This window comes from Schistocerca americana, chromosome X, assembly GCF_021461395.2.
Source record: "Schistocerca americana isolate TAMUIC-IGC-003095 chromosome X, iqSchAmer2.1, whole genome shotgun sequence".
Taxonomy (NCBI): Eukaryota; Metazoa; Arthropoda; class Insecta; order Orthoptera; family Acrididae; genus Schistocerca; species Schistocerca americana.
Window position 1 is genome coordinate 823926023 of NC_060130.1, and position 20698 is coordinate 823946720.

General features: G+C 44.5%; 1 protein-coding gene across 2 annotated transcripts in view; it reads left to right on the forward strand.

Moving 5' to 3' along the window:
- Nucleotides 1-20698, forward strand: part of LOC124556350 (sulfate transporter-like) — a 493546-nt gene that overhangs the window by 172102 nt on the left and 300746 nt on the right. The window lies entirely within an intron of this gene.

A 20698-nucleotide genomic window follows, 5' to 3' on the forward strand; every position in this document is an offset into this window, starting at 1 on the left:
ACGTTGGTGTGTAGAATCTTTGAGTCTGGCGACATACCATCTGACTTTCGGAAAAGCATCATCCACATAATTCCTAAGACGGCAAGAGCTGACAAGTGCGAGAATTACTGCACAATCAGATTAACTGCTCATGCATCCAAGTTGCTTACAAGAATAATATACAGAAGAATGGAAAAGAAAACTGAGGATGCGCTAGATGACGATCAGTTTGGCTTTAGGAAAGGTAAAGGCACGAGAGGCAATTCTAACGTTGTGGTTAATAGTGGAAGCAAGATTAAAGAAAAATCAAGACACGTTCATAGGATTTGTGGATCTGGAAAAAGCGTTCGACAATGTAAAATGGTGCAAGATGTTCCAAATTCTAAGAAAAGTAGGGGTAAGCTATAGGGAGAGACGGGTCATGTACAATATGTACATGAGCCAAGAGGGAATAATAAGAGTGGACGACCAAGAACGAAGTGCTCGTATTAAAAAGGGGGTAAGACAAGGATGTAGCCTTCCACCCCTACTGTTCAATCTGTACATCGAGGAAGCAATGATGGAAATAAAAGATAGATTCAGGTGTGGAATTAAAATTAAAGGTGAAAGGATATCAATGATACGATTCGCTGATGACATTGCTATCCTGAGTGAGAATGAACAATTATATGATCTCCTGAACGGAATGAACAGTCTAATGAGTACAGAGTATGGATTGAGAATAAATCGAAGAAAGACGAAGGTAATGAGAAGTAGTAGAAATGAGAACAGTGAGAAACTTGACATCAGGATTGATGGTCACGAAGTAAATGAAGTTAAGGAATTGTGCTACCTAGGCAGTAAAATGACCAATGACGGACGGAGCAAGGAGGACATCAAAAGCAGACTAGCAATGGCAAAAAGGAAATTCCTGGCCAAGAGAAGTCTACTAATATCAAATATCGGCCTTAATTTGAGAAAGAAATTTCTGAGAATGTACGTCTGGTGTACAGCATTGTATGGTAGTGAAACATGGACTGTGGGAAGCGGAACAGAAGAGACTTGAAGCATTTGAGATGTAGTGCTTCAGACTGATAAGGTAAGGAATGAGGAGGTTCTGCGCAGAATCGGAGACGAAAGGAATGTGTGGAAAACACTGATAAAGAGAAGGTACAGGATGATAGGACATCTGTTAAGACATGAGCGAATGACCTCCACGGTGCTAGAGGGAGCTGTAGAGGGCAAAAAGTGTAGAGGAAGACAGAGATTGGAATACATCCAGCAAGTAATTGAGGACGTAGGTTGCAGGTGCTACTCTGAGATGAAGAGGTTAGCACAGGAGAGGAATTTGTGGCGGGCCGCATCATACCAGTCAGAAGACTGATGACAAAAGAAAAAAAAAAAGGGTACAAGTGTGTCTGAACACACAGTGCACCGAACACTCCTAACCATGGGCCTCCGCTGCAGACGACCTATGTATGTGACAACGTTAACACCACAACACCGGCAACTACGACTGAAATGGGCACGTGACCATCGACACTGGACGTTGGCGCAGTGGCAGAGCGTTGCATGGTCTGATGAATCCCGATAACGTCTACATCATGCCCGTAGGAGGGCACGAATCCGTCGTCTTCCACGGGAACAGCTCCTTGACACCTGTACTGTGGGACGGAGACAAGCTGGCGCCGGCTACGTTATGCTCTAGGGAACATTCACGTGGGAATCCATGGGTCCAGTGGAGCTCGTGAGTATTGTACACTGGTTGCAGACCACGTACACCCCTTCGTGATGATCATGTTTCCCGATGGCAGCTGCATTTTTCAACAAGATAATGTGCCATGTTACAAGCCCAGGAGTGTGATGGAGTGGTTCGAGGAACATAGTGGTGAGTTCCAGTTGGTGTGCTGCACCCCTCCCCTCCCCACCCAACTCGCCAGATCTGAATCCGATCGAACACATGTGGGGTGTGATTGAGCGTGACGTCAGAGCTCATCGCCCCTCTCCCCGGAATTTAAGGGAATTAGATGACTTGTGTGTGCAGATGTGGTGCCAACTCCGTCCGACGACCTACTCACTGCTTCCATGGCACGACACGTCGCCGCTGTTATCAGTGCCAAAGTAGGACGTAGTGTTATTAGGCAGGTGATCATGATGTTCTGACTGACCAGTGTACGTCGGTGCGTGAGGAACAGCGTGCTGTAATAGAGTTTCTAATACGAGGAGTACACAAAGACACCTTGGGTTCACTCTAGTCGGTCATCCTCCATACAGTCCCCATTTGACTCCATCCGATTTTCATCTGTTTCCAGACCTTAAATAACACCTTCGGGACTTGACTTTGATAGTGATGAAGCGGTGCAAGCACAGGTGAGGTCGTGGTTGCGTCAACTTAGTCAACCATTCTGCAGTAACGGTATCAACGAACTAGTCTCTCATTTATTTTCCTCACGCGCTATTAGAGTTTGGAATGGTGGAAATTATACACACATCAAAAAAAGTTTTGCATACCTCGGTTCCGAGAGTTCCGGAACCTGTACAGAAAATTGGAATAGAGATCAACATAAACGTCATTTCCACCCTTTAATTGCTCATGAAAACCACACATTGCATGTTGTACCACCAAGCAGCGAGACCTTCAGAGGTGGTGGTCCAGATTCCTGTACACACCGGTACTTCTAAGACCCAGCAGCACTACCTCTTGCATTGATGCATGCCTGAATTCGTCGTGGCATACTATCCACAAGTTTATCAGGGCACTGTTGCTCCAGATTGTTCCACTCCTCAACGGCGATTCATCGTAGATCCATCAGACTGGTTGGTGGGTCATGGCATCCATAAACAGCTCTTTTCAATCTATCCCAGGCATCATACAATGTCCGCTGGTGCCGTCCACTTACGACAGGCGAAATGCGGTGCTAGCAATTTCAGTACGTGACTTAATTACATCTTCGTTTAGAGAAACATGTTTTATTCGTGGATTCGAATCGCTCTTATACATTCGTATGCCCGTCTGATGGTTTTTGAAACGGTCATCAACCTCGTTTTGACCCGCAACAAATTTGACACCACTGATATGGGCTTAACTATCTGATCATACACAGAGAAACTACAGGGTTCGTCCAATACAGCAGACAACATATACAGCGAACTCTCTTTTTAACTACCAGTTGGTTCTATCCAAAGTAATCGCAGTCACAGGAAAATGGTCTTGAGAGAACAGTTCAATAGTAAGTGTGTGAGAGAGTTACGACAAATCAAAACTAGTTTCGCTGTACTGGTTAGACAAAAACCTTCATGTCTCACACTATCATCTCATTTTGGAGTCATTGAACACTTTAAAGTGGTCATTGCGTGCACATAACTAAAAAATACACACATTAAGTCCATTCACACCAGCATAGAAATCTGTCAACAGGTCATACATATTCTGAAGTATGTATAGTAGTCAACAGTTCATTTCCAGATTCTAACACACAGAGCTTGGTGAGGCAACATTCAGATAAGAACTGAACCTATTCCGAGGAAACTGTTGCATTGTTCAGTACCCACCTAGGATGAATGACAACTAACTCTCCTTCGAAATGCAGAATGGCTGATGAAACTCCTCACCATCGGTGAGAATCATAATTCCGATTCCACATTAACTACATTCAAGTCAAGCGTAACTCGCCCGATCCTTAAGGATCATAACTCTAGTTTTTGTAAAATGGTCACCACCTGCCCATCTTGGATTATTCAACCTGTGAGTAGTCTCAAAACATGATGTAGTTTCGTAGCAAGGATGACTGACTCGTCTGGTTCTGGCAATTGCAGTCTCTGAGCCACATTGGTGCTTCCGTGATTTCCCTATGTCGCTTAAGATAAAGGCTGAGATGGTTGCTTTGAAAGGACACAGGTCATTTCCTTCTCCATCGTTCCAAAATCCCAGCCTGTACTCCGTCTCTAGTGACCTAATAATCGACAGTACGGTAATCTTTTTTTCTTTTTTGAGAGAAATATTTGACATGTAGCAAAACCTTTTTAATTTCCAAACCTCGGAATTTCAAGTATTTTTAGTTATTTTTAGTATAATAAAATATTACCTTCCCTACTTCCAAAATTGGTATCGTCTGAAGTGATGTAGTCATCACATAAAGGATTGATGCAAGAACTCTCATAACAATACAACTCACGAGCTTCAATGAGGGAGAGAAAGAGCAATATCTTTGGATGATATACTGGTGAAACATGAAAAATGGACACCACTAAGCTTGGGAAGTAGAAACACCACATTACTAGAGTGACACTGATACAGAACAATAGTTTCAATCATTTAGTGTGTAGGAACCACGTACCAAACATGATAATCTTGAGTACAAGTCTGTGAGCGATGTTTTAAATAGTGGACAGTTGTCTCTAGCATCCTATTGCGCTCATTAGCGTTGTACAACAGCATTTATGATCATCACTTACCCGACTGACTGTTAAGTGGATCATTTTGTGGACCTGCAGGATGTTGATGACATTTTTTTAAGGATTGAACAACACGTTAGCCTGAGATGTAAGTCGTGCATCAGTGTTGGTTCCAGCTCTTGTCAGTTGGTGTGTATGTTCGCCGCCATGGTTCTTGGCAGCAGTGGCATTTAAATTCACACCTTGTCTGCGACATCAGATAGGCAGCCATTGATAGTTTCACGACGGCCAAGGCACGAATTGGAACCAATGAGACACTTAAAGAGTCAACTAGGGCCGCATGCTGGAAGCTGAGCGACGACGGCGCCTAAATTCGGCGAGGAGGAGAGTGCACTAGTTTGCTCAGGTATGCCGTACGCAGCTGCAATCACTCATTGATGATTATATTCCGCAGATCTGTCAAATAGATAGAATGTCGATTCTATTTACGATCGGATGATATAGCGGACCAGTTGAGGTGCTCCTCAAATAGGGATGGTATATGTGCAGTCCTGTGAACACGGCTATTGTCAGTTTCGAAGACGAGTTTGTCCACAGCATACTCATGGTGAACATACAGAAGAAAGGGCAACATTTAATCAGCGAGAACGCTGAAATTAATATCCTTGTTCATGTTCACGGTTACCTGAATGAGTGGCCTGTAGCCATGTACGAAGAAAGCTCCCAAAACATAACTGGACCACCTTCGGCCTGTATTACCCATTCCACTCTCTGCATTCGACGCCATTTATCATTTGAAAGAGGCCTATCGCGACTAATCGGACCACACCACACGCCTCCATTCGGCTACTGTTGGTTGGAAAAACTGAAGACGTGCAGGTTTGCGCGTGTCTGTGAGCAATGAACTCTTGCGAGATACCAGACTCCAAAGGCCGACTAAACTCAGTTCCTTGCAGAGTGTTGTCTCGTAAACTGGTTGTGATGGACCTGCATTCACTAACAGTACCAACTGCTGTCGGACTGGAAACCGATCGTCATCGACAAAGCGTGACATTCATCTTCGATCCCTCCCTGTTCTTACATGGCTGCGAGTGGTACACCATTACTTGTAGACGTGTTGGACAGCCCGTGCCACTACACTAACAAATCGAGCAACTTTATTCACGGTGTTGTCATGGGCATGCCCAAACACTGTGGCTCGTTTCAGCTGTTCTGTCACATGTCCACTTGAGCTCATTTTACTGTGCTGACTGTGCACAACCGACTGGCACACACTGTTCACTTCACTGTCGTGACGTACGTCAACGGTGGAAGTTGTACGGGCTATACCATCTACAGCGCTCCAAAGTGGCTAGTATTATTTATTGATTATTTATTATACAGCAACAGAAAGTTGTGTAAGACAGATAAAAACACACACTTCAATATTTGCAATTTAAGCATTGTCAGTAATGAGTGAAATTAACTATAAAGGAATTAGAAAACTTACAAAATACTAAATGAAAAGAAAAAACACCCGGAACCCTTAAAACCATGATGCAACTTTTGTTAATCATCTACACGGCACTGCCACGCGGTCTGAGGCGCTTTGTCACGGTCCGTGCGACTCGCCACGTCGGTGGTTCAAGTCCTCCTTCGGGAATGGGTGTGTTTTGTCCATAGCGTAAGTTAGATTAAGTAGTGTGTAGGCTTAGGGACCGATGACCTACGTAGTTTGGTCCCATAAGACCTTAGCACAAATTTCAAATTTTTTTACACGACACTAATCGTAAACGCAGGGGACATCTGGGTTAGGGAAGCTATATTTTTCAGGAAGCCACTGTTGCAGAATTCTATATCCGTGACACATGCCACCATTACTTCCACGCAGGTGTGCCGCGATTGCTGGGGATAGGATGCTAAATCGCTAGAACCGGGCTAGCATGCTCTTTTAAGAGGGCGACTGACATTTTGAGAACGAAGTCTTTCGCGAAGGCACTGTTTTGTAAAACACTCTCGAACTTTTTGCCACGACATTTCAGAATAAAACATCGAGCCTTTGACGATTACCTCTACCCTCTTTGCCAGGAGGAGATGACTGTGTACAGTGCTGTTGCGGCGGCGTTAGGCTAGGCGCAAATTGAGACGCGTATAGCGCGTCGCAGCGCAGCGCGCGTTTTTGTAACATCACAGGTTCAAATGTGACCGCGCAAATTCCGACGCGACTGGGACGCGACACGCGCCTGCGCCAGGTCGCGCGGCGTCGTGGTTGAGGCAGAGTTTCTCGCGCCGCGCGTCGCGCGTGCCTCGCTAGCACCGTGGGAAATCAGAGGCGGGGAGCGGAAAAGTAGCCCGGCCAAATGCTCACATCGGAACGGCGCATATGAGCAGTGGTAGTACTGCCCATACGATAAATTTTGCCTTGCTGTGTACTAAATTTTATTGCCTTTGGGTAGTGTTTCGTTTTCGTCATTTAAACGCTCCAGCTTTCTTCGTTAGTACGTTATACATTTCTGTTATTTATATCTGTATAGTTTTGTTTTGTTTTTCTTTTGTCAAGAGAAATGCATACTTCAGTAACTGATGAGCCATTGGCAGCTGGAATTGCATCATATGCCTCCACGATGTTTCCAGTACGCAAGAAGAGACAGAGGGTAGTGAATAAGGAAAAACCATGTGATTAAGAATCAAGGCAGGAAAGTAAAACAAGGTTATCTTCTCGCTGCCTAGTAAGCTAGAGTATCTGTACGATATGTTACAAAAATCTAGAAAGGGATAATCTGCACAGGTGTGATCCCTTTGTGCTTCTGGTAAAAAGCGTCCAAGATCTGAAGTATATTAGGTTCACTGTGATTACTCTGATATGGATGTAATAATGTAATACGACACACTGTACTACATGCATGTGAACGTCATATACTGCAAGTTAGAAACAGTCGAAAAGCAGTCACAAATAACAATGTTTTAATTGGTTCGCCGTGATGAGACAAAGCATTTCAATTGTTGCATTGACATTATCAGCATTAATAAACTAATTGTACAACAGGCTACACAAATGAAGAAAATGGGTCTGTATTATTACGAAAGTAGGAATATCCTAAAAGAGTGTTATGATTAGATATATTTAATTTGTTGAAATGTGCTGCTGACAAAGGCAGATCTACTTTCATGACAATGTTTTTCGATCTCCAACTCACAAGGCACACATGGCTACCTTGTGCATTCCTGTCGCGCACATTGTCCTTCGCTGCTGACAATACACTGACCATTGTGTTGTGCGACAGATCAATTGTTTATTTTTCTCAATAATAACTATTTTATTCGCGATCATGCATTGTCAGTTTGGCAAGCCGTAGGTGAGTAACTAGTATCTGGCATGTGCCTACCATTCCGCCTGAAGAAACGCTCGTCATTATTTTAATACTGCTCAGATCAAGAGAAGAAATAAAATCCTTTCGTAAGTTTCCATTCCAGTCGCTCAGTCTTAAAAATACGATGGGTTACGGGTATTCCACCAAAATTCCAACAGAATTGCCATCTGTCTTTGTGTGAGTTGTTAACTTTTCTCATTCGAAGAAGCATCACCATTTATAAGTAAAGGCCACAATTCTGTTGCTGACTGGTTTAATTGTACTTCCTTTGTCACAATGTAATTTACCAAACTCATCTCACAGCAGCTATTGAGACAGAATTCCGAAACGGAGGGCCTCATTAAACAAGTAATTGGCAATCACAGAGCTTGATAGCTTAGGAAAAACCTCATAGAAATGGTTTTCAGTAACATAAAAGAAGAAATTTCATGTTTCTTTTCATACTAGGAAGCTCTTGTTTCGCTAGCTGTCGATAACTCTTAAAAAATTACAGTCTCTGGAGTGAAATAAATAAAAGAAGTAGTGATATATCGCCACAGATAAGAAAGTTCCCTGTGTCCAATAATTGGCAAAACACTCTCCTCCTTGTGTGCTATCATTCGCCAAACTTTCGTTTTGATGTCTCGAGCGGTTTAGGAGATACGAGAGATGTTGCAAGTATTTCATTCTCGCGGGCGTGAGATCGGAAGTGAGCGCGCTACATGGGATCCGTTTTCTCGAGATCGGAGGCAGATGGAGACCTCCTCCCAAGTCTAAACAAAAATTCAGCATGTTAGCTAAATTTCATACGCAGCAACATATGGTGCAATACGCACCAAACGCAATATCAAAGCGACCCCTAATTTTCGTTGCAAACTTTTTGAGTTTTGCGTAGTGTCTTACTAAAATGTGTACATCACAATAAGAATGGTCATTAGCGAGGTGATGGGCACTTCGCCACGAAGCTGACATATAACGCTACAAGTAAGCCAAAAATCATATATTTTCAGAGAATAGTTTCTGTAAAATCGTTTGAGAAAGATAACAGGTCGCGCGCGTTTCGGTTCAGTCAGCGCAGGGCGTCGCCAGTCGGCGTGTGCGAAGTATGGTGTACGCGTCGCAATATGCGCTGGACCCGCGCGACCCGTGCGATCCGTGCGGCACGTGCGTGTTGCGCTGTAGTGTCGTGTCACGTCACACGTGCTATACGCGTCTCAATTTGCGCCTAGCCTTATACAGCCCATAGACGGCTGCCGATTGGTCATTAATCACGTAATGCTGTCGCAGATGTTATCAGCGTGTGCACTAGTGCCGCCATCGCTCCTGTTGTAGCGTAAGCATTGCGACGAATATGTCTGCCTCTTCTCTGCATCAAGAGCTCGCTTCCATACACTGCAAAAATATATCCGCTGTGCCACTATTGCAGCAGTTTGAGACAGTCAGTTGCTCCTAACGAAGACGATGGAGGTAATCGTCGAAAGCTCGACATTTTACTCTGAACTGTGGCCGCAAAAAGTCCAATAATATTTTATACATGACCACTACACTGAAATAGTGAAGGCAGCAGAGGATCAAGTAGGTAAAAAGATGAGGGCTAGTAGAAATCCTTGGGTAACAGAAGTGATACTGAATTTAACTGATGAAAGGAGAAAATACAAAAATGCAGCAAGTGAAGCAGGCAAAAAGGAATACAAACGTCTCAAAAATGAGATCGACAGGAAGTGCAAAGTGGCTAAGCAGGGATGGCAATGTAAGGATGTAGAGGCTTATCTCATGAGGGGTAAGATAGATACTGCCTACAGGAAAATTAAGGAGACCTTTCGAGAAAAGAGAACCACTTGCATGAATATCAAGAGCTCAGATGGAAACCCAGTTCTAAGCAAAGAAGGGAAAGCAGAAAGGTGGAAGGAGTATATAGAGGGTCTATACAGGGGCGATGTTCTTGAGGACAATATTATGGAAACGGAAGAGGATGTAGATAAAGATGAAATGGGAGATATGATACTGCGTGAAGAGTTTGACAGAGCATTGAAAGACCTGAGTCAAAACAAGGCCCCGGGAGTAGACAACATTCCATTGGAACTACTGACGGCCTTGGGAGAGCCAGGCCTAACAAAACTCTACGATCTGGTGAGCAAGATGTATGAGACAGGCGAAATACCCTCAGACTTCAAGAAGAATATAGTAATTCCAATCCCAAAGAAAGCAGGTGTTGACAGATGTGAAAATTACCGAACTATCAGTTTAATGAGTCACAGCTGCAAAATACTAACACGAATTCTTTACAGACGAATGGAAAACTGGTAGAAGCCGACCTCGGGGAAGATCAGTTTGGATTCCGTAGAAATGTTGGAACACGTGAGGCAATACTGACCTTACGACTTATCTTAGAAGAAAGGTTCAGGAAAGGCAAACCTACGTTTCTAGCATTTGTAAACTTAGAGAAAGCTTTTGACAATGTTGACTGGAATACTCTTTCAAATTCTGAAGGTGACAGGGGTAAAATACAGGGAGCGAAAGGCTATTTACAATTTGTACAGAAACCAGATGGCAGTTATAAGAGTCGAGGGACATGAAAGGGAAGCAGCGTTTGGGAAGGGAGTGAGACAGGGCTGTAGCCTCTACCCGATGCTATTCAATCTGTATATTGAGCAAGCAGTAAAGGAAACAAAAGAAAAGTTCGGAGTAGGTATTAAAATCCATGGAGAAGAAATAAAAACTTTGTTTGCCGATGACATTGTAATTCTGTCAGAGACAGCTAAGGACTTGGAAGAGCAGTTGAACGGAATGGACAGTGTCTTGAAAGGAGGATATAAGATGAACATCAACAAAAGCAAAACGAAGATAATGGAATGTAGTCGAATTAAATCGGGTGATGCTGAGGGAATTAGATCAGGAAATGAGACACTTAAAGTAGTAAAGGAGTTTTGCTATTTGGGGAGAAAAATAACTGATGATGGTCGAAGTAGAGAGGATATAAAATGTAGACTGGCAATGGCATGGAAAGCGTTTCTGAAGAAGAGAAATTAGTTAACATCGAGTATTGATTTAAGTGTCAGGAAGTCGTTTCTGAAAGTATTTGTATGGAGTGTAGCCATGTATGGAAGTGAAACATGAAACGATAAATAGTTTAGACAAGAAGAGAATAGAAGCTTTCGAAATGTGGTGCTACAGAAGAATGCTGAAGATTAGATGGGTAGATCACATAACTAATGAGGAGGTATTGAATAGAATTGGGGAGAAGAGGAGCTTGTGGCACAACTTGACTAGAAGAAGGGATCGGTTGGTAGGACATGTTCTGAGGCATCAAGGGATCACCAATTTAGTACTGGAGGACAGCGTGGAGGGTAAAAATCGTAGAGGGAGACCAAGAGATGAATACACTAAGCAGATTCAGAAGGGTGTAGGCTGCAGTAGGTACTGGGAGATGAAAAAGCTTGCACAGGATAGGGTAGCATGGAGAGCGCCAAAGAAACTGCTATAAGCATGCGTATTCAAATTCAGAGAATACGGTGTTGTTGTTGGCAACGCCTGTATTTAAAAAAAAAGTGTCTGGTGCAGTTGTTAGATCGGTTACTGCTGAGACAGTGGCAGGTTACCAAAATTATTTAAGTGAATCTGAACGTGGTGTTATAGTCGGCGCATGAGCGATGGGACACAGCATCTCCGAGGTAGCGATGAAGTGGGGATTTTCCCATACAACTATTTCACGAGTGGACAGAGCACATCAGGAATCCGGGAAAACAACAAAACGCTGACATCGCTGCGGCGAGAAAAAGAGCCGGAAAAAAAATCCTGCAAGAACGGGACCAACGACTACTGAAGAGAATCGTTCAACGTGACAGAAGTGCAACCCTTTGGCAAATTGCTGCAGATTTCGATGCTGGGGCATCAACAAGTGTCAACGTGCGAACCATTCAATGAAACATCGTCGATATGGTCTTTCGGAGACGTAGGTCCACTCGTGTACCCTTGATGACTGCACGACACAAAGTTTTACGCCTCGCCTGGGCCCGTCAACATTGGATTGTTGATGACTGGGAACATGTTGCCTGGCCCGAGGAGTCTCGTTTCAGATTGTATCGAAGCGGATGGACGTTTACGGGTATGGAGACAACCTCATGAATTCGTGGGCCCCGCATGTGAGCAGGGGACTGTTCAAGCTAGTGGAGGTTCTGTAATGGTGTGGGACGTGTGCGGTTGGAGTGATCTGGGACCCTTGATACATCTAGATATGACTCTGACAGGTGACACGTACGTAAGCATCCTGTCTGATCCCCTACATCTATTCATAGACATTGTACTTTCCGACAGGCGATTCCATCAGGACAATGCGGCACCTCACAGGTCCAGAATTGCTGCAGAGTGGCTCCAGGAACACTCTTCCGAGTTTAAACAATTCCGCTGGCCACCAAACTCCCCAAACATGAACATTATTGAACACATCTGGGCTGCCTTGCAACGTGCTGTTCAGAAGAGATCTACACCCCCTCGTGCTCTTACGTATTTATGGACAGTCCTGCAGGATTCATGGTGTCAGTTCCCTCCTGCACTACTACAGACATTAGTCGAGTCCATGCATATCGTGTTGTGGCAGCTCTGCTTGTTCGCAGGGGATCTACGCGATATTAGGCGGGTGTACCAGTTTCTTTGGCTCTTCAGCGTATTTTGTTTGGTGTGTTTATAATGCAGCACTCATCAGCAGTTGGAGCGCTTGAAGTAAACACACTAATACGTAAACTGAACTGCATAGAATGGAGCTGTTTCTTCTCTATTTTTGTGATGGGTTTAGATAACAAAATGGCAAGAGGCGCTTTTGCATTGGCGGAGGCCGTAACATTATAAGCAGACCTCAGTGTCGATGCGTTTGTATCTCTGATGGTAGGATCAGTGGAGACAGAAACGGTGAGGATTTTGCGTTCCTTTATGTTGGTGTAATAGGCAATGAAACAACTATCTTTCGAACGGTTGTGCTCGGCCACACATTGGACAGAAAACAAATAAACGCACTGTATGGCCTGCTCGGTCAACTCATCTAGCCTTAGCACCACTGATCACGTTTGGAATAGTATAGTGAGATGCGCTGCTGCTCCAAAATGGCTTCCCATCTCCCTTACACGCTGAAAGCAACTTTCCAAGGACAGTGTCATTGATGGACGTTACAGAGACACTGACAGCAACAAACATGTGTTTTACCGCCGCTTGGGTGATTCTCACCGCCCATTGACTTATTGATGTATAAGCTCTACGAAATGTAACGCAATCATATGGGAAAATGGCTAACCCCCAAAATTTATTGAAAGTGACCTCCGTTATGCGATTCACATAATCGAACACGATGTTGTATATTCTTAAACACATGTAGTAAAGTTTCGTTCAATTGTTTGTTTCTGCAATGCGGGATTAGTGTGCGGGTGAGTTTTGTAAGCGACATGTGTAAGGTATCATCAAAAGACAGAGTTGTACTGTATTGTAGTGTATTTTAACCGGGGGCCTAGAAACGACGGAAAGGCTCCGTCCCCGCCGAAGCCGTAGTGGTCCACATCCCACGACGACTACTGCAGTCCACTTCACCCCTCCGCCGCCTCACACCGAACCACTCTCAGGGTTATTGTGCGGTTCGGCCACCGGAGGATTCCCCCCCCCCCCCCCTCCCCCTCACCCTTCCCCCAAGGAACGTCTCACACCAGACGAGTGTAATCCCTATGTTTGCGTGATAGAGTAATGGTGGTGTACGCGTACGTGGAGAACTTGTTTGCGCAGCAGTCGCCGACATAGTGTAGCTGAGGCGGAATAAGGGGAACCAGCCCGCATTTTCCGAGGCCGATGGAAAACCGCCTAAAAACCATCCACAGACTGGCCGGCTCACCGGACCTCGACACAAGTCCGCCGGGAGGATTCGTGCTGGGGACCAGGCGCTCCTTCCCGATCCGGAAAGCCGTCCGTTAGACCGAACGGCTAACCGGGCGGCCTAAAGACAGAGTTACGTGATGAAATTTGGGAGTAGTTGCAAGTGTCACATCGACCTACTGGTTGACAATAATCACTTCGTGCTGTGATTTATAAATCATTTATTCCGCAGTTCAACAAGGATCATACCTACAACAAAAAAGAAATATTTTTCCGTAAGGTTGCGTCATTTTTTGAACACCCTGCACATCAGATTGTTGTGCTGTTGTGGGTCATAAATTTCAAACGTAGAGGAATTTCGTCATAGATCAGCGTGAAGCAAATTTTCCCAAAATTCCAGTGCGTCTGCTTCACCAGGACAGACTGTATACAGAAAGGAAAGCAGGAAGGCGGCTCCTTTGATATGTATCGAGTCAAGCGCTACGTTCGACGCCATATTGAAACCGTGTACAGTAAACGCAAAAAGTTAGCTCCCTGCTAATACGGCTCGAAATTGACGTAAATGAAAAAAAAAAGTTGAAGGGATTTGAAGAAAGTAAAATATCATACAGAAGCGACACCGGCAGCTCAGGCATCGTTTTATTCTCTGGAAAGACCTGATGAGTGACGTAGTGACGTACATAAAACAATTGACAGACCCTGTGCAGGTAGTTAACTCAATCACAAGCAAATTAATCAAAATTACAAAAACATATCAGTGACACTTTGTCACGATAATCGTTGGAACGAAGGTCGCTATCCGATGTTGTCACCGAAGACACCTGAAATATAGATAACATCGTTGACTAAATAAAGTCGTGGTCATAGCTGGATGCTCGTGGACGGAATGCCTTCCAAAGCTTATAAGACAGAATGTTCCCTGAGCTTCCGTGCGTTCTTCAAGTTGGAGGAGACGCGACTGTAGAGTCCTACGAAAATATTTACATCGTTTCGTAACACAAGTCACGGCTGTTTCTTTGATTGTCTCTAAGCAGGCTGACGCCTGTCTGCTTTTTCAAGTCAGACAACTTGATACCTTGTTTTGATTCTAGTGACTGTACTTTTTAAACACCAAGCTGCCCGCCTGGGACAGCGGATTCTGTTTTTGCACTATTCGATGGTCAGCTACTTTTTTAAGTACTGTAAAAAGAAATACAAACTTGAAAATTATTTCCGCTTGTTCAGTTTCACTACATAAGAAAAATACTGTGTTTAAAATTTGTTCAATTTTTAAAATACGGAAACTGTAAACATAGCTGGCTCGGCTGTTGTCTAGGAGAAACGTTTTTTTACAGCAGGCTGCACGTGTTCGAAAAATGTAATTGTCCTCAGTGTAGTTATTCCAATGACGAACACTTCAAATTTAAGGGATGAAAAATGACAGGAAACACTTCTAAATACGTCATCGTAATACAATTAACTACAACAAAATGTGAAAGTAAATTAACTATTTGTTACACAGTGTTTGTAAGTTCTGTTCTATCAGGTTAGTAACAGACGACGGCATAGGTGTTACGAGAAAACCAAGTAATTCAGATGAAATAAGCACGTTAATATGCGTTTAAAAGCGTCATAAATCAGCTAAACCTTTAAATGTGAGTTAATGTAAAAGCAGATAATAGAAACATTTGCAATAGCTTCCACGAACTGAAAAAATACACTTATGAGCGACTGAATTAGAGACACGTACTGTAATACCCCGCCCCTCCAGCAGTACGAAGACAGATAACGAGTGCGGTTATATTTTTGTACGGCGCATAGTTCTGCCTTCAATACCCGCGATTCTACGGGTTGCGGGAGCGACAGACACGTAACGTGGAGGTGACCGTTGGAAGTCAATACCCGGCCCGCCGGGCGGATCGGCGTTTCATATCTCACTACTGGAACCTTCGTTACGCCGATTCTGGAATACGGCTGTTACCTCGCTCTTCTGGACCTGGACTTCGATTTGGAACTAACAAGGGGAGGCCACAACGTTTGGAACGCGGATTTACTGTAAACTTCGTACACTCGTAGTACTCCATGAGGACAACAAAATGTGTAACCGGTAGCGCGTACTTCTGAAGCGTTATTGAGAAAATCGCAAGATAATTTCGGTCGTCAAATATATGTGCGTGGCCATTTTAACCATGTTTGCTTGTCCGTGTCTTCAAAACTGTTCGTATTTAATCGAAAGAGAACGAGAAATTGCTTCTCGGAAGACGCTATTAAAATACACTCGATACTGCATAACAAATTATCAGCGCCGATTCTTAAGGAAATACTGCGCTATGCATGGTTTGCTTCCAAATTATCATCTGAAAGAGAGGTTTTTGAAAATGTTAACGAGTTTTTTTTTTTCCACCGAAAACGTCAAAAGACCTTGCGTATGCGGAAACATAGCATTTATTCAGTGCAGCTGGTGCCGTTTAACTTTGTTTTCCATGTTTTTACGAAAAATACCATCCTGCAACTTGTACTCGTAATGTTGAAAGCGACGATTAATTGTACATCTTTCGAAAGCTGTCTGTGCCAGTCAAAACTTGGAGGTAACAAGTCGTTTCGGGCTCCTTCCAGGTATAAGGGATTTCTCAAATCACGGACAAGCATACATTTTTAGTATCATTTTATGCGTTTGGTCGTTTACTATTCGATAGTTATGAATATTGCATTATTTGTGATAATAAAAGTTAGTAGACTGCCAAATAATATTATAAAGTTAATAGAAGTTCATCCGATGACACGTATTTTTCCCATTATGTCAATTGTAATATAAATTGTAAAGAAAATGACTGTGTTGAAAATAAAAAAAAACTGACGAACGGATCTCGATCCAGCGATCCATCGGCTTGAACGCCAACCTTTTTTTAAATTGTTCTATATTTTTCGTTGAATTTGTTCAGGGTGGACGTCCGATGACATTTTGCTCGTTGATCCGTTCGCTCAGTTCTTTTATTAGAAAGGGTAGCTAATACTCTGACCGAACACGCTCAGCTAGCGTGCCGGCACCACTCGGCTGGAGCCGCTTCATGGTAAAAATGGCCACACACATTTGACGACCGAAATTATCTTGGGATTTTCTCAATAACGCTTGAGAAGTACGCGCTACTGCTTACACATTTTGTTGTCCTTATGGAGTACTACGAGTGTACGAAGTTTGCAGTAAATTCGCGTCCCCTTGTGAGTTAGCTTGTGTGTAGCGTTGGGTAAGACGATTCTGCCTTTGATTTATAACCAGTGATTTCAGCTCGTGTTATTTGCAGTCGTAACGTTCGCTCGGTTTATTATCCGCCAACTGAGTCTACCCATATGAACAGTAAACAGCATAGCAAATGTGATTACAACCACAATTCGAGATATAAGGAGATAGGAAACAATTCTTAAATGTTGGATCAACCCCAACTCCGCCGACAAAATTTTGGAGGTTGTTCTGGGATAGTCTCTAATTATTTTGGTACGAGGGACCCGTGGTCTCCAGTGAATCATTAAAAAGTAATAATGTAATTACGACTCATACGGTTTTTACCTCAATTACGTTTGTGTGAAAATTTTTTCACAACAGGAAGGAAGCCTGTAATATGTAATCGTCATAACGTACACAAAAAAACACAGTTAGTGCAGAAACCATCAGATGCAAAAGTACTGTGTTGTGGTTGCCGTCGTTTTGCCCGAGGCAGAACTGAATGCGAGCTCGAGGGTTGTCTTGTCCAGAGCGAGTACCCTGAGTAAATGAAACCGGTTCCAAACAAGACACGGCGCATATCCACTGTCGTGCACATACAGTATTTTCAGTGCAATACAATACGGATACAAAGATAAAGGGGGGGCAAGAAGTCAAACGTAGTGCACCTAAATGGCTCTAAACACTATGGAACTTAACATCTGAGGTCATCAGTCCCATAGACTTAGAAACTACTTAATCATAACTAACCTAAGGACATCACACACATCCATGACCGAGGCAGGATTCGAACCTGCGACCGTAGCAGCAGCGCAGTTTCGGACTGAAGCGCATAGAACCCCTCGACCACAGCGGCCGGCCGCAGTGCAACTACCATGTAACGTTCCACAGGAGACCAAGGGTTCCTTCTACCAAAATATTCAGGAAAATATATCCCTCAACAGTCTCCGAAATTTTGTTTGTGAATTTCGGCTTCACCCTACATAAGTCTTGGCCAGTTTTCCATTAATGCTAAATTTAGACTCTACTCGGTAAAACTCGAGTGACAGCACCCTCTATATTTATTTTTGTTACTTCAAATCTCGAAACGAATCCCAATGGTTTTGGACCGAGCGAGGTTGCGCAGTGGTTCGACACTGGACTCGCATTCGGGAGGACGACGGTTCAATCCCGCGTCCGGCCATCCTGATTTAGGTTTTCCGTGATTTCCCTAAATCACTCCAGGCAAATGCCGGGATGGTTCCTCTGAAAGGGCACGGCCGACTTCCTTCCCTAATCCGATGAGACCGATGACCACGCTGTCTGGTCTCCTTCCCCAAAACCAACCAACCAACCCAATGGTTTTGTGGGACTCGGTAGAACTGTAGTTGCCAGATGTTTGGCTTCGTGACGCGTAATGCGAATGAATATTATGAAGCTGTGAACCAAAATCTGCCTATATAAATAGTAAATACACTGAAGAGCCAAACAAACTGGTAAACCTGCCTAATATCGTGTAGGGTCCACGCGAGCACGCAGAAGTGCCGCAACACGACGTGGCATGGATTCGACTAATGTCTGAAGTACTGCTGGAAGGAGCTGACACCATGAATCCTACAGGTCTGTCCATAAATCCGTAAGAGCACGGAGGGGTGTAGATCTCTTCTGAACAGCACGTTGCAAGGCATGCCAGATTTGCTCAATAATATTCGTGTGTGGGGAGTTTGGTGGCCAGCGGAAGTATTTAAACTGAGAAGAGTGTCCCTGGAGCAACTCTGTAGCATTTCTGGACGTGTGGGGTGTCGCATTGCCCACATCCGTTGGAATGCACAATGGACATGAATGGATGCAGGTGATCAGACAGGATGCTTACGTGCGTGTCACCTGTCGGAGTCGTGTGTAGACGTATCGCCACGCGGAGTGGCTGCGCGGTTAGAGGCGCCATGTCAGGAATTGCGCGGCCCCTCCCGCCGGAGGTTCGAGTCCGCCCTCGGGCATGGCTTTGTGTATTGTTCTTAGCATAAGTTAGTTTAAGTAATGTGTAAGTCTAGGGATCGTTGACCTCAGCATTTTGGTCCCTTAGGAATTCACACTCATCTGAACATCATCTAGACGTATCAAGGGTCCGATCCAACTTCAACTGCACACGCCCCACACTATTACAGAGCCTCCATCAGCTTGAACAGTCCCCTGCTGACGTGCAGGGTCCATGGATTCATGAAGTGACTCCATACCCGTACACGACCATGCGCTCGATACAATGTGAAGACTCGTCCGACCAGACAAGACGTTTCCAGTCAATAACAGTCCAATGTCGGTATTGTCGAGCCCGTGCGAGGTGTAAAGCTTTGTGTCGTGCAGTCATCAAGGGTACACCTGCCATTGTAAAAAAAATGTTAAAATGTGTGTGAAATCTTATGGGACTTAACTGCTAAGATCATCAGTCCGTAAGCTTACACACTACTTAACCTAAATTATCCGATGGACAAACGCACACACCCATGCCCGAGGATGGACTCGAACCTCCGCCGGGACCAGCCGCATAGTCCATGACTGCAGCGCCCAGACCGCTCGGTTAATCCCGCGCGGCTCCTGCCATTGTAGCAGCCGTAACCGATCTAACAAGTGCTCCAGACACATGTTGTCTTATATAGGCGTTGCCGACCTCAGCGCAATATTCTGCGTGTTTACATATATCTGTGATTGAATACGCATGTCTATGGTTCAAATGGCTCTGAGCACTATGGGACTTAACTTCTGAGGTCATCAGTCCCCTAGAACTTAGAGCTACTTAAACCTAACTAACCTAAGGACATCACACACATCCATGCCCGAGGCAGGATTCGAACGTGTGACCGTAGCGGTCGCTCGGCTCCAGACTGTTGTGCCCAGAACCGCACAGCCACTCCGGCCGGCACGCATGTCTATACCAGTTTCTTTGGCGCTTCAGTGTAGAATGTGATATCAAATTGCACCCATAATACTAAAGAAAGGCGAATTAAACAATTGTCAAATATGTGTGTTGAGTACATTAGTAGAGAAAAATTTTGTATGTCTCAGGACGCTCTGTATACACGTGTGAATAGAGTAGATGAGGTGGAAGTCTGGAGCAAGCGACCGCCTGTGGAAAATTCCGTAATGGTGCAGTGGTTGTACTAGCGCGCTATTTCCGTGCGTGGTGCGTACCACGTGGCGGGGGACGGAGAATGACCGCCTCGCCGCGCAATTATCCGCTTTCCGGCCCGCCGCGCCGGTCCGCGCATTACCGCGTAAAGGGCTCAGAATACACACCAGGGCATGCGGCACACGCCGCCTCTCACACGTCCCCCTGCTCCCTTCCTGCAGCGCGCATTTATAGACGAGACGCGGACTCTGTTCAAACACTGACATGTGCACTGTGAGATGTGTGTTGGGTAGTACTACCAGGGACAGGTAAACAGACTTACGGATCAGGGGACAGAGTGGAGTGGAAGACAACTGTGACTGTAAGTATGTGGAGACGGTCGTGATATGTAGCCAGGAAAATGGGTGGTGAAAGTCTGCTGGGTTCCAAGAAATAAGAGGAGAGCGAGAGGGCAACAAAATGGGAGGCGGCTAGATGACACTATACATAAAGAAAAGTGGAAAGAGCACGGCCGACTTCCTTCCCCATCCTTTCCTAATCCGATGATCTTGCTGTTTGGTCCCTCCTCTCCCCCCCATTCAACCAACCAAAAAAAATGGAGGGTCAGCATGGGTACATACAGGGTGGTCCATTCATAGTGACCGGGCCAAATATCTCACGAAATAAGCATCAAACGAAAAAACTACAAAGAACGAAACTCGTCTAGCTTGAAGGGGGAAACCAGGTGGCGCTATGGTTGGCCCGCTAGATGGCGCTGCCATAAGTCAAACGGATATCAACTGCGTTTTTTAAAATAGGAACCCCCATTTTTATTACATATTCGTGTAGTACGTAAAGAAATATGAATGTTTTAGTTGGACCACT